This window comes from Ranitomeya imitator, chromosome 1 (assembly GCF_032444005.1).
Source record: "Ranitomeya imitator isolate aRanImi1 chromosome 1, aRanImi1.pri, whole genome shotgun sequence".
NCBI classification, from domain to species: Eukaryota; Metazoa; Chordata; class Amphibia; order Anura; family Dendrobatidae; genus Ranitomeya; species Ranitomeya imitator.
In genome coordinates, this window is record NC_091282.1 from 687,374,406 (window position 1) to 687,385,958 (window position 11,553).

The 11,553-nt window shown below is 35.9% G+C and overlaps 1 long non-coding RNA gene across 2 annotated transcripts in view; it reads left to right on the plus strand.

The window, feature by feature from the left end:
- Window positions 1–11,082, plus strand: part of LOC138658039 (uncharacterized) — a 97,839-nt gene extending 86,757 nt beyond the window's left edge. For both annotated transcript variants that reach the window (XR_011317308.1, XR_011317307.1), the window contains 3 exons: window positions 701–804; window positions 1,908–1,992; window positions 10,187–11,082. This is a non-coding gene — a long non-coding RNA (uncharacterized lncRNA). The remainder of the gene's footprint in view (window positions 1–700; window positions 805–1,907; window positions 1,993–10,186) is intronic.
- Window positions 11,083–11,553: the final 471 nt, after the last annotated feature.

Genomic DNA, 11,553 nt, shown 5'->3' on the forward strand with positions numbered 1-11,553 from the left:
GGCAGGTAGGTGTATGTAGACCCCTCAGTATGTGAGTGTATGTTTGTTTGTTTGTGTGCTGGGAAGGAGGGCTGTGCAGGGTAATTTGTCTATATCTGCAGTGTAATGATGGGATGTTTGCTAATAATTACACCCCTGCACATGTGATTTGGCTGCGGGCGTCGTCATCTCATTTGCTAAATAAATGTATTTCATAAATCAACTTCTCCAAACAAGAGACAGTTACGATAAAGAGCTGCAGATGATGGGACCTGCGGATACACGATTGTGCTTTGTGCATCTCCTAAACAAACATGGCTTCCTGCATCTTTTTTGTTCCAGATAAATGCTGAGCCTTGCCACATATTCATCATTTCATGTTGTGATTTGCTTGTTTTTTTTATTGTTTTACTTTGGAATAACTGAAATTAGACGTTCTCTTTGAAAAAACAATGAAGATTCATTTAGGCTAAATAAAAGAGGCAGAGATTTATAATACATGCATTGTGCAGGGTCCATCCAGTTTTTTAGACGCTGCATCTAAACCCCCTATTATGCGCCCCCTTGCTTGTACCTGTCTGGGGGAAAGTCGCACTGCCCAAAGATTGGTAGGTCATTACAGTAGTATCTGAGCTGACTGCACCTTGGATCTTATGGCAATACATTTGCTCTGTCCTTGTAATTACTTGTCACTTTCTTCTCTCTTTCTGCTGCTTTTCAGAAACTTTCCAGATATATTTATGTAATATCAGATGACCTAAAGAAAAAGAAAAAATGACCAAAGTGACCAACCACCTGTCCTTCTGCTGGAAAGGAGCAGCCCGGGTACAATGTCGGTGTGCGAGAGGTCATTATACTATATGTAATGTGCAAAAGGTAAAATATCTCTTCCATGCCTAAAGTGACGTCTTACGTGAATACAGGTGATAAGAACCAAGATGTTTAAGGATAGATAGATAGATAGATAGATAGATAGATAGATAGATAATAGATAGATAGATAGATAGATAATAGATAATAGATAATAGATAGATAGATATGGGATAGATAGATAATAGATAGATAGATAATAGATAGATATATAGATAGATAGATAGATAGATAGATAATAGATAATAGATAATAGATAGATAGATATGGGATAGATAGATAATACATGGATATCTATCTATCTATCTATCTATCTATCTATCTATCCATCTATTATCTATCTATCTATCTATCTATCTATCTATCCCATATCTATCTATCTATCTATCTATCTATCTATCTATCTATCTATCCCATATCTATCTATCTATCTATCTATCTATCTATCTATCTATCTATCTATCTATCTATCTATCTATCTATCTATCCCAGCAGATCTGTTTAATGCATTTACTGCCGATGGTCAGTGCTAATTTGTCATCTCCTTCCCTTAATTCCCCATTTCTTGTGTTATTGTAGCCAGTATGATTTTTGCCCCACCGTCATTAGAGCCAGATAGAGCCGAGCCTACAAAGAGAAGCAAGAGGCAAACCTAATAATAATCCCAATTCTCCCCATCCTGAGCCTGTGAGTGTAAGAACAGTGCCTGGAGATATAGAATCTGCTGCCAGTTGATGGCCATTCAGCAGGGATTTTTCCCATAGGCACAGCATGGGAGAAACCCTCCGTATGAATAGGTTTAGGAATGAGGCTTAAACTTGGAGGACACCTTTTAGGGAGTAGTGAATACCCCCATGACAGAGTCCCTGGATCTGATCTATTCTTTGCTGAAGTCGTTAGGTCTGTCCAGTGCATTATCAGGATAAATATCGGGCATGTTCCCAAGATAATATTGACATATACCAAATAGAGATTTTATAAAACCAATTATTTGGACATGGAACAAATTTATCAGGCCATCATTGTAATGACTTGTAACTGCCACCTCATTTTCCTAGGTCCTCAGAAATGGTCCCATACTGTGGATAGACATGGAAGAGTCGGAGCCTAGAGGAGCCCCGTGCCTTACTCTTTCCAGCCTAGGTATGAATGTGTAAGGGCTTCTTACTCTGCACAATGAAGGCAAATAAAACCTAATTTTTCATCTCAGAACATTGTTTGTTTGAAGAGTCTGTGGCCCCCTTTGCCGATAGCAGGAAATTTACATCCAAATGTGACCGCTTTTTGTGGATTTATTTATTTAACCAATGGACCTTTAGCTTAAAAGGTTTGTATTCATTTTTCAGATCTTTCCCACAAGCGACGTGTTACTAAATATAATGGCATTTTCCTGCAATTAAGTAGATTATCTACAGACGGTGCGAGACGCATGGAAAATCATTACACGTAGACTAATTTTATACACTTTGTGGCTCTGAATATTTCAGATAAATCTTAGGTTAGATAATACTTAATGGTAAAAATCTTGTAGTTTCTTTTTTTTTTAAGTTAATTCTTTCACTCTTTTTTTTTCTTTTTTTATAAAAACACCATAAACTATTTTTATTTTTTGCGTGGAATTTTTAAAACTTATTTTTTTCCCCATGGAGGTGCATAAAATCAGATAAAATTAACCAAAAATGAGTGAAAAAAAAGACAAAAAAGTCCTATTTGTAGCGTCATTTATATTTGCTCATTAACTTACAGCTGATTTCTGGATGTAACATTTCTTGCTAGGCAAAATGCTGTGAAAATGAATTATTCAATGCTCTATGTGAAGGAAAACTTTGACGGAATGGAATTGCTTTTTTTTTTTTTTTTACCGCAGAAAATCTTCGGTGTTTAACAGTCTAAGCAAAGTGGATGCGATTCCGTGAAAACTTGTGTCCACTGGGCATTTATTGGCGCTGTCGAAATGGCGAATTTTTTCGGTGCCCTTTTTCTCTCTCTAGGCTTTTATTGGGAGCAAGAAAAAAAACAAACTAAATAAATAAATAAAAAAGGCGTGAAAAAAATGCAGTTGCATTTTTAAGTGAAGAATCAAAGCTTTTCTGTACTAAAAAAAAAAGCATAAAAAAGTAAAACAAATGCATTAAACAAAGAGGAAAATGCATAAAAAATTCCAAAGAATATTTTGGTGTGGATACCTGCAATAAAATAAAGAAATGCATTTACACGTCGATGTTTTTCTTTTAAGTGTGAAAACACCAATTTTCCTCAGTGTACCAGATCAGATTTTCAAGTCTTTTTCCCATATGCAAAAAAACAAAAAAAAACCCCTCTAAAATTTGATTTCTCAAGCTTTTCTTAGCAGTCGTTGAAAATCAGGCTGTCTTTGGTGTTTGAAATTTTCCTGGACTCATCATCTTGGATTGGTGTAAAAATGGACATTTTTTTTTGTTTTCTTGAGGACATCGGGTCTGTAAAAACAAACAAACAAATAAACAAAAAAAAAAAACACATGGATATGTGAATAGCCCCATGGGATATAGGGAACGTGTGTTCTGTCTGTGAAAAACATGGGTAGAACACGAACGAGAAAAAACGGATCTGAACGAGGCCTTAAACTGAGAAATAGTAAAAGACAAGACAAATTGAAATAAATCATAATTAATGAAATTGGAAGAGATCAAAATAGTACAAAGTACTGAACATAACACAACTGAGTAGATAAAAAGAAAATCAATTATATCTGCAAAACCTGGAAGTTGACATATAAATTATTCCAAGAAATTCTAGCAGAGAACCTCTGGGAAGACAAAATATGAAATGTCCAGATACATTATGTTGTATGACTTAATCAGTCTCCGTGGGTTGGTTTGGACATTCAGATTTTCTGGACTGTCAGATGTCAGATGAAATGATTTCATTTCATTGTTGATATCTTACAATTGAATCAATACATTGTTGTGTAGTCTGTATGAATTGCTCAATTGTGGTGGATTTTTTAGTTTAGGCGAAAAAATTGCACAAGTGGTAATTTTTGTTTTCCTTAATTGTAAAAAAAAAATAAAATAAATTACCTGAAGAACAACAACTGTAAAGCCAAAATAGACAGGGCGAGTTCCTAATGCAATAGAGGCTGGTCACACCGTTTTCATATTTGGAAAGATACAGCAATGTCCAAATGCAAAAATTCTAAATCTGCACAGACAGGAAAAAATTACACCAAAACAAAAGTTCAGAATTAAAATTATATAAAATGATATAAAAACACCAGATACGAAGTCCCCCAGTTCTAAATAAAGTTCTAAATAAAGCTTCTTTGTTTTTTTTCTATACATTTTAGTATTTGGCTTTGATTACATTAATCTTTTAGTCAATTTCTGCAACACAAATGCACCAATATCCCATATGTGTTTTTTCACCTTTCTGTGTCTATTGCAAGTCTATGGAGAAAATCCGCACAGAAAACTCAGTGTAACCGCAAGAGAAATTGACATGTTGCAGCTTTTAGTTTTTACTAAGCTGAACTATCATCAATGGAACCACAAACTGCCTAAAGAGTAACCGTTGCTTTAATTTTTTGTAATATATATCTTTGTAATATATCTCATTAGAGAAATCTGCTTCTTTCTCCTTTTGGTCTGATTTTTCAGTCTCGAAATTCTCAATTCATAGGTAAAATTTGTCTTCAGTCAACACCAATTTTCCTATTTCTGCTCGTAACATTCTATGGAACTTAAAGTATCAGGTCTCTGCTTTTAACTCCTCCCTCCATAGAATTCTAAAAGCGCCAACTGTCCTCTCCTATCTCAGTAATGGGGAAATCTGTCTTTACTGAATACGGATTTTACAGATTTTACCAAAGAATTGAGAGTGAGCGACCAGTCCAAGACACCTGCAACGAGGATGTCTTAAGGGCCGGTTGTCTCTTTATCGTTTGGCATCGGCCCAACCATCAGCCTCCTGATGAATTTTTATGATGGAAGGGAAACGGGTTGAGGCATTCATACACCATTCGGATTTCAGATAAGACTCCACCATTTTTTCTGTTGGGGACAGTCTAGTAAAGTATCTGAGGGAATGGTGTTTTTTGATTGTCCCTAGGGCATATGATTATGCCATTGATGTGTAGGGGTCTGACTAATCCTACCCCTGCCGTTATATCAAGCTGTGGTTGTTGTTGATCTCCTGGTGGAGTTATTTTGATTTTAATGATTGGGATGGTCTGACCTATAATCTATCATTACAGTAACTGTATTATTCTTTTGTGGGTTCAAATAATATCATCTATGCCACATTTTGCATACAGAGTTGACTTTAATAAGGGACTATCCCTAAATATATTATGACTTAAGTGTGGTGTCTTGGTTTAATTTCTTGTCCCTATCACTCATCTAGAGTCTCCCCTACACTTTTGGTGTCCCCCTCTTGCCTATACTATCTTATCTTAGAGAGGGTGAATAAAAAGGGAAAGTGAGGGTGAGCTGACGAGATCGGGGGTGCCAATTTGCGTAACTGGGTTCTAGGGTGCCAACCTCCGCAGCCAGGTAGGGGCAACTTTGATCAGGGTTAGTGTAGGGTTTATTACATTAAGGCTTTTTTGTGACACCCCCTATCCCTTAAGTATTCGGAAATCCGGCCGATTATTTTATGTTTTCTTATTTGTGTGCTTTTGGATTATTGCAGGATTCCTGATCTGGAGCAGGTGTATATGTATATGTAATACTTGATCAGGATTACACCCCTCCTTCTTTTGTTTCTTTTTCTTGTTTTTCACCACGGCATTTTGTTATCTGTTGAAAAGGGTTGTTAACAACCTAGTGCACCCTACATCTATTTAGGGATTTATTAGGGTGCATCTAGGGTCAGCCATCAGTGAGCGGGGCGCTAATTTTGCGTACAAGCTAGGGTGCCAACCTCCGCTGTTAGGAAGGGTTTAAGAGGGCGTGGTTAGGGTTTTATAGGGGTTAATAACAGATCTTTCCAATGGCACTATATTCATGCTTTTTGCAGGCTTTAAGTAGAAGCACCAAGGGATGTGGCTGTACTGCAGCTGTCTACTCCTGGCCTTATAAAGGATTAATATAGTTTTAGCAAAGTTATTATTATTATTTATTATTATAGCGCCGTTTATTCCATGGCGCTTTACATGTGAGGTACCTTATTCTATGTATAATGAACGTTCTACAATGTCCTGAGTTCTTTTTGTATCAGTCCTGCATTTTTTAAACTGTATATAACATAATTGACATATTAATAATATAAATATTTAAGAATTGACTTGTACGTGTATGCAAGTATGGCATTTAATGAGCGATGTCTGGGCATAGCTCTTTCTTGGGCAAGTAGTTAATATACTAACACTTGAATAAATACATGGTCTTTAAATGTAGCCCTGGATGTAAAAGTATTTGTTAAAAAACATTTGCAGAATTGTATCAAGTTAACAGATCACCTCTGAAAATAAAGAAACAATTGTAACAATGCAGGAAATTTCACACACATTTGCTTCCTTACTGAAAAAAATCCAATGTGTGAATGCACTTCACTGGAAAAGCTCCATCAGGACACCAAATACATGATATTATCACACAATTAGCAACAGCAAAAAAAACAACAACACATTTTAACATATTTTCAGATTTCTTTTCCTAATAATTTAAACATTTGCCTGCACCATTGTGGGACCATTGAGGCAATGATCATCCTTAGTTACTGGGTTTGGCTTGAAATATATAATGCTGTAGGACGCTTGTCCATTTTTACATATATGTTCTATCAGTGTTTCTCACGGATGAAGCACTTAACCATTAAAGACTTTGGTGCTATTCATATGTCATATGTTTTTTTTTTTTGTGGACCGTGAGTCCTGGCTAAAAATTATCCATACCAGTCTATAGGTCCATGAAAATCACAGACAGCACTCGGTTGGCATCAGTGCACAGTTTGTATGCTGTCCATGAATAACCCCTTACCGACATATGGCAGAGAGTTACAGTGGCATGTAAAAGGTTGGGCAACTCTGGTTAAAATGACTGTTATTGTGAACAGTTAAGCAAGTTCATGATTAAATGATCTCTAAAAGGCTTAAAGTTAAAGATTACACATTTCCTTTGTATTGTATGTAAAAAAAAAAAATGTCTTTTTTTAGATTTTAAAATTTACAGAAAATAAAATGGGCTGATGAAAAAGTTCGGGTACCCTTGGAGGTTAGTGTGCTCACATAACTTTGACCAAGATTTCAGACCTTAATTATTAGGTCTGAAAATATTAGGGATATTGCTCGTTCACTATCATTACTAGGAAAGGCCAGGTGATGCAAATTTCCCAGCTTTAGAAAAACCCAGCCTCCTCTAACCTTATGTCAAAAACAGCAGCCATGGATTTTTCTTCTAAGCAGCTGACCAGTACTCTGGAAACAAAAAGGATGGAGGCCAACAAAGTAGGAGAAGGCTATATGAAGATAGCAATGCATTTTCAAGTTGCCATTTCCTCAGTTTGAAATGTAATTAAAAGAAATGACAGTTAACAGGAACAGTGAAAGTCAAGATAAGGTCAGGAAGACCAAGCAAAATTTAAGTGAGCTGCTCACAGGATTGCTAGAGAAGCAAATAAGAACACCAATTTGACTGCAAAAGACGTTCAGAAAGATTTAGCAGACTATGGAGGTGTGGTACAATGTTCTATCATTCAGAGAACGATACCCCTTAGACCCCAGTCCAGAGCCTCTCACCTAGCCAAATTAGTTCTCATGCTTCGCACTGACGAGGGCCAACAGCCCGAAACACCGTGTCTGCGAATTGAGATACTAATTTGGCTTTTATCCTAAGTCATATTGCACGACTCGTTAAAGAGTTGATTGTGACTTGTAGGATCGCTACTTCCAACAGGTGGCGCTATAGAGTTTAAGTCCTCTTTTTCTCTAAAGAGGCAATTTGCATACCATTCAGAGACACATGCTATAATATGGCCTTCATGGAAGAGTCATTAGCAGAAAATCTCTCCTGCGTCATCCCCATAAAATTCGTTATGCAAAAGAACATCTAAACAAGCCTGATGCTTTTTGGAAACAAGTCCTGCTGACTGATGAGGTTAAGATAGTACTCTTTGGCCATAATGATCAAAGGTATGTGTAGAGATAAAAGGGCACATAATTTCAGGAAAAGAACATCTCGCCAACCATTAGGCATAGAGGTTGATCAATCACACTTTGGGATGTGTTGCAGCTAATGGAATGGAGTACATTTCACAGGTAGAAAGAATAATTTATTTAATGAAATTTCAACAAATTCTTGATGCAAACATAACATCATGTGTAAACAAAAAGCTGAAGTTGATCAGAGGATGGCTTCTACAAATGGATAAACAATAGGCACAAGCTGAAGGTTTAACAATGACCCTCACCGTCCCCTGATCTGATCATCATTGAAAATCTGTGGCTAGATCTCAAAATAGCAGGGCGTGCAAGACGACCCAGGAATCTCCTAGAGCTGGAAGAAATTTCCAAGGAAGAATGGATGAAAATCCCTCAGGCAAGAATTGAAAGACCCTTGGTTAGCAACTAAAAGCATTTACAAACTGTGGTATTTACAAAAGGTGGTGCTACTAGGTACTAACCATGCAGGGTGCCCAAACTTTTGCATTTGTCCATTTTCCTTTTTGTAATTTTTAAAATGTAAAGATTTTTTAGAAAGGAAATGTGTCATCTTTAACTTTAGTCCTTTTAGAGATTATTTCATCTTCAACTTTCTTATCTGTTCACAATAACAGTAATTTTGACCAGGGGTTCCCAAAAATTTACATGCCTCTGTATGTCATATGTTTTGTCCATGACTTTGATGTGAGCCTGCATCTTTCCCAGTATGATGATGGCTGAATTATTCAGCCAACATCTGCTTTTAACAGCCACAGGTAGAGCGAAGCTCCACTTGCGGCTGTGAACCTTTTCAATGCCATTTATTGCACTCCAGCAGGGGGTGGATTATTCCCTATTTCCATTGGTGAGCCCATGACGTGATCACAGGATACCAAGTTGTTGCCATGATTGCTGGGGGTCTGCTGAATACCCCTGTGCCCGTCATTACAGTACTCCTGCGAAAGCCAACTTGTAGTTGATGTTAATAGGAAACCATGATTTTCGATATTCATAGAAGTGATCAGACAATCGCAGGTTCAATGTCCAATAAGGCGACTATTAAATACAGTAAAAAATGAAATAAAAAAAAAAATCAAACATAAAAAATGTAAAAGTTCAAATCAACCCCTTTTTCCGCATTAAAAAACAAATAAAAACAAACATAAACATATTTGGTATCGCTACATCCGTAAAAGTCTGATCTATCAAAATATAAAATTAATTAACCTGATCGGTAAAGGGCATAATGAGAAAAATATTGAAATGCCAGAATTACGTTTTTTTGGCTGCTGCAACACTGTAATAAAATGCAACAAGAGGCGATCAAAACATTGTATCTACTCCAAGATGGTATCAATGAAAAAGTCATCCCTCACACAGCTCCATATTCCAAAATTTGAAAACATTACGGGTCTCGCAAAAAGACAAACATTTTATTTTTTATTTTTGTGTAATTATAGTGACCTAGAGAATCATATTTTCCCAGTCAATTCTACCGTAGAGTGAACATGGGAAATTTAATGAAAACAAAATTAATTGTGGATTTAAATTTATTTTTGCAATTTTGATGTAATTTGATTTTTTTTCTCTGCTTTCCATAGCATTATATGGTAAAATCAATGGTGTCATTTAAAAGTACAACTTGTCCCTCAAAAAATCAGCCCTCATATGTGGACTGAAAAATAAAAAAAAGTTATGGCTTTTCGAAGAAGGGGAGGAAAAAAATGAAAACAATCAAATGGAAATTGGAATGTATGAGAAAATCAATAATAAAAAACTGATGGTAAAAACTGACACATTGACCAAACATTGATGAAAACCTGACCATTTTTTTGCAAGTGTAAAAAAATCAAGGATGTCTAAATCAGGTCTTAGAAAACACATTAATAGGATCTTTAATACACTTAGTACTCGATTTTTATAGCCACAATAAGAGGATCTCTTTTGCATGCACCCTTCCTCCAGGAGGCATGCTGGAGGCCACAATATTATATAGAATAGGACCTACCCGATACATTTTGGTACATGTGTCGCAGTATGATGGTGTTTTTAGTATATTCTACAAAGAATGTGTTTGAGGGCAGCACACAATTTGGTTTGGTCTCATGATAGGATCTTGGAAAAGATGGATTAACCATGCAATCAAATAAATAATGATGTTTCCCGAGGTTCTTTAATTAGAAGCTATTTCAGTGTATTGTTTATCATTGCACCCAGGTTTCAGGACAGTCTCAAGAGGCCTGCATATCTGCAGCTGATGACAGCTCAAGGTGTGACTTCCCAGGGGGAGATCTGAATGGGACACCAGCAGAATACACGCATTCTTCAAGACTCCTTTTGCCCTTGTATGGAAGGAGAATGGAAGCCAAAAGAGCCTAACTTGGTTGCCTGGGGTCTAAACATGAGTTTCTCTCCTCTGGAACAGAAAAACCTTCTTTGTCCAACCTGTTAGTGCTTTTGTTCTAGGAATAAAAGCTAAAGACAACTTGCACAGCCTGAGCTGGGAACTCTGCCTTAAATCCGGACCTGACACTATTCACAAGCTCTTGACGAGGACAAAAAAGGGGGAATTAGGCCTAAAATCTAGCAGGCAGATGTCCAGGGTTAAAACAGGTTATTTGTTAATTGCTTTTGTGTTTTTGAAGGGGAGGGAATAGAGGGCCAAGGAAGAGACCTGTTAGGAAAATAATAAAACACAAGAAGTTAGCACTCCAAATGCCATGTGATTCATTTCAGACCAACTTATATTTCGGCCCATAAATATTGATTAGTTAAAAGAAGCACAAGGAATAAAGGTGCAGAACTCATTGATGGCTGGGATTTTTTTTCATCAGTACATTGATATCTATATTAGTATTTGCAAAAAAAAGTTTGTAGATTTCCCATATTACATATTGCAATTTAGAGCTCACTTATTTTCATTGACTTTTTCTATATATATATTTACAGAATGCTTTTTTAATATATGTGTATTTGCTCATTTTCGCACAGCAAATGTAAGCAGATTTGAGAACCGATGAACCACATGTAACAAATATCAAATTTGTTTTTGTCTAATCCAATAAAATGTATATTTTCATAATTTATATTTTTATGTCATTTTTTTATTATTTAAAAGTACAAACAGATAAAAAATATATAATTGTTTTTCAATATCAATAATTGTCGTGATTGGATATTTAATATATAATTGTTTATCAATATCGATAATTGTCGTGATTGGATATTTAATTATAATAAATGAAAGGTATGCAATTTAACAAATTTTAGGAGTCAAATATTATCACTGCTCATATTGCTCTATGGGTACGTTCTCACAATGAGCTTTTGGTGATTTTTTTGATGTCGTAGAATTTCCGCTTCCATTATGAAAATAGGTTACCTGCCTTTTTTTTTTTTCGAAAAAAAGCAACGAAAAAAAACCTCACCAAAAACTCATCAAAAACTCTGAGTTAGATGTACAAATATATAAGTATCAGAAAGTATGGTGGTCAAAATATGTCACACGTATCACTGTACTGCTCAACATTGGTTGTCATACAAATTGTCTTCCTGTGATAAATGATCTAATATGATATTTTAAA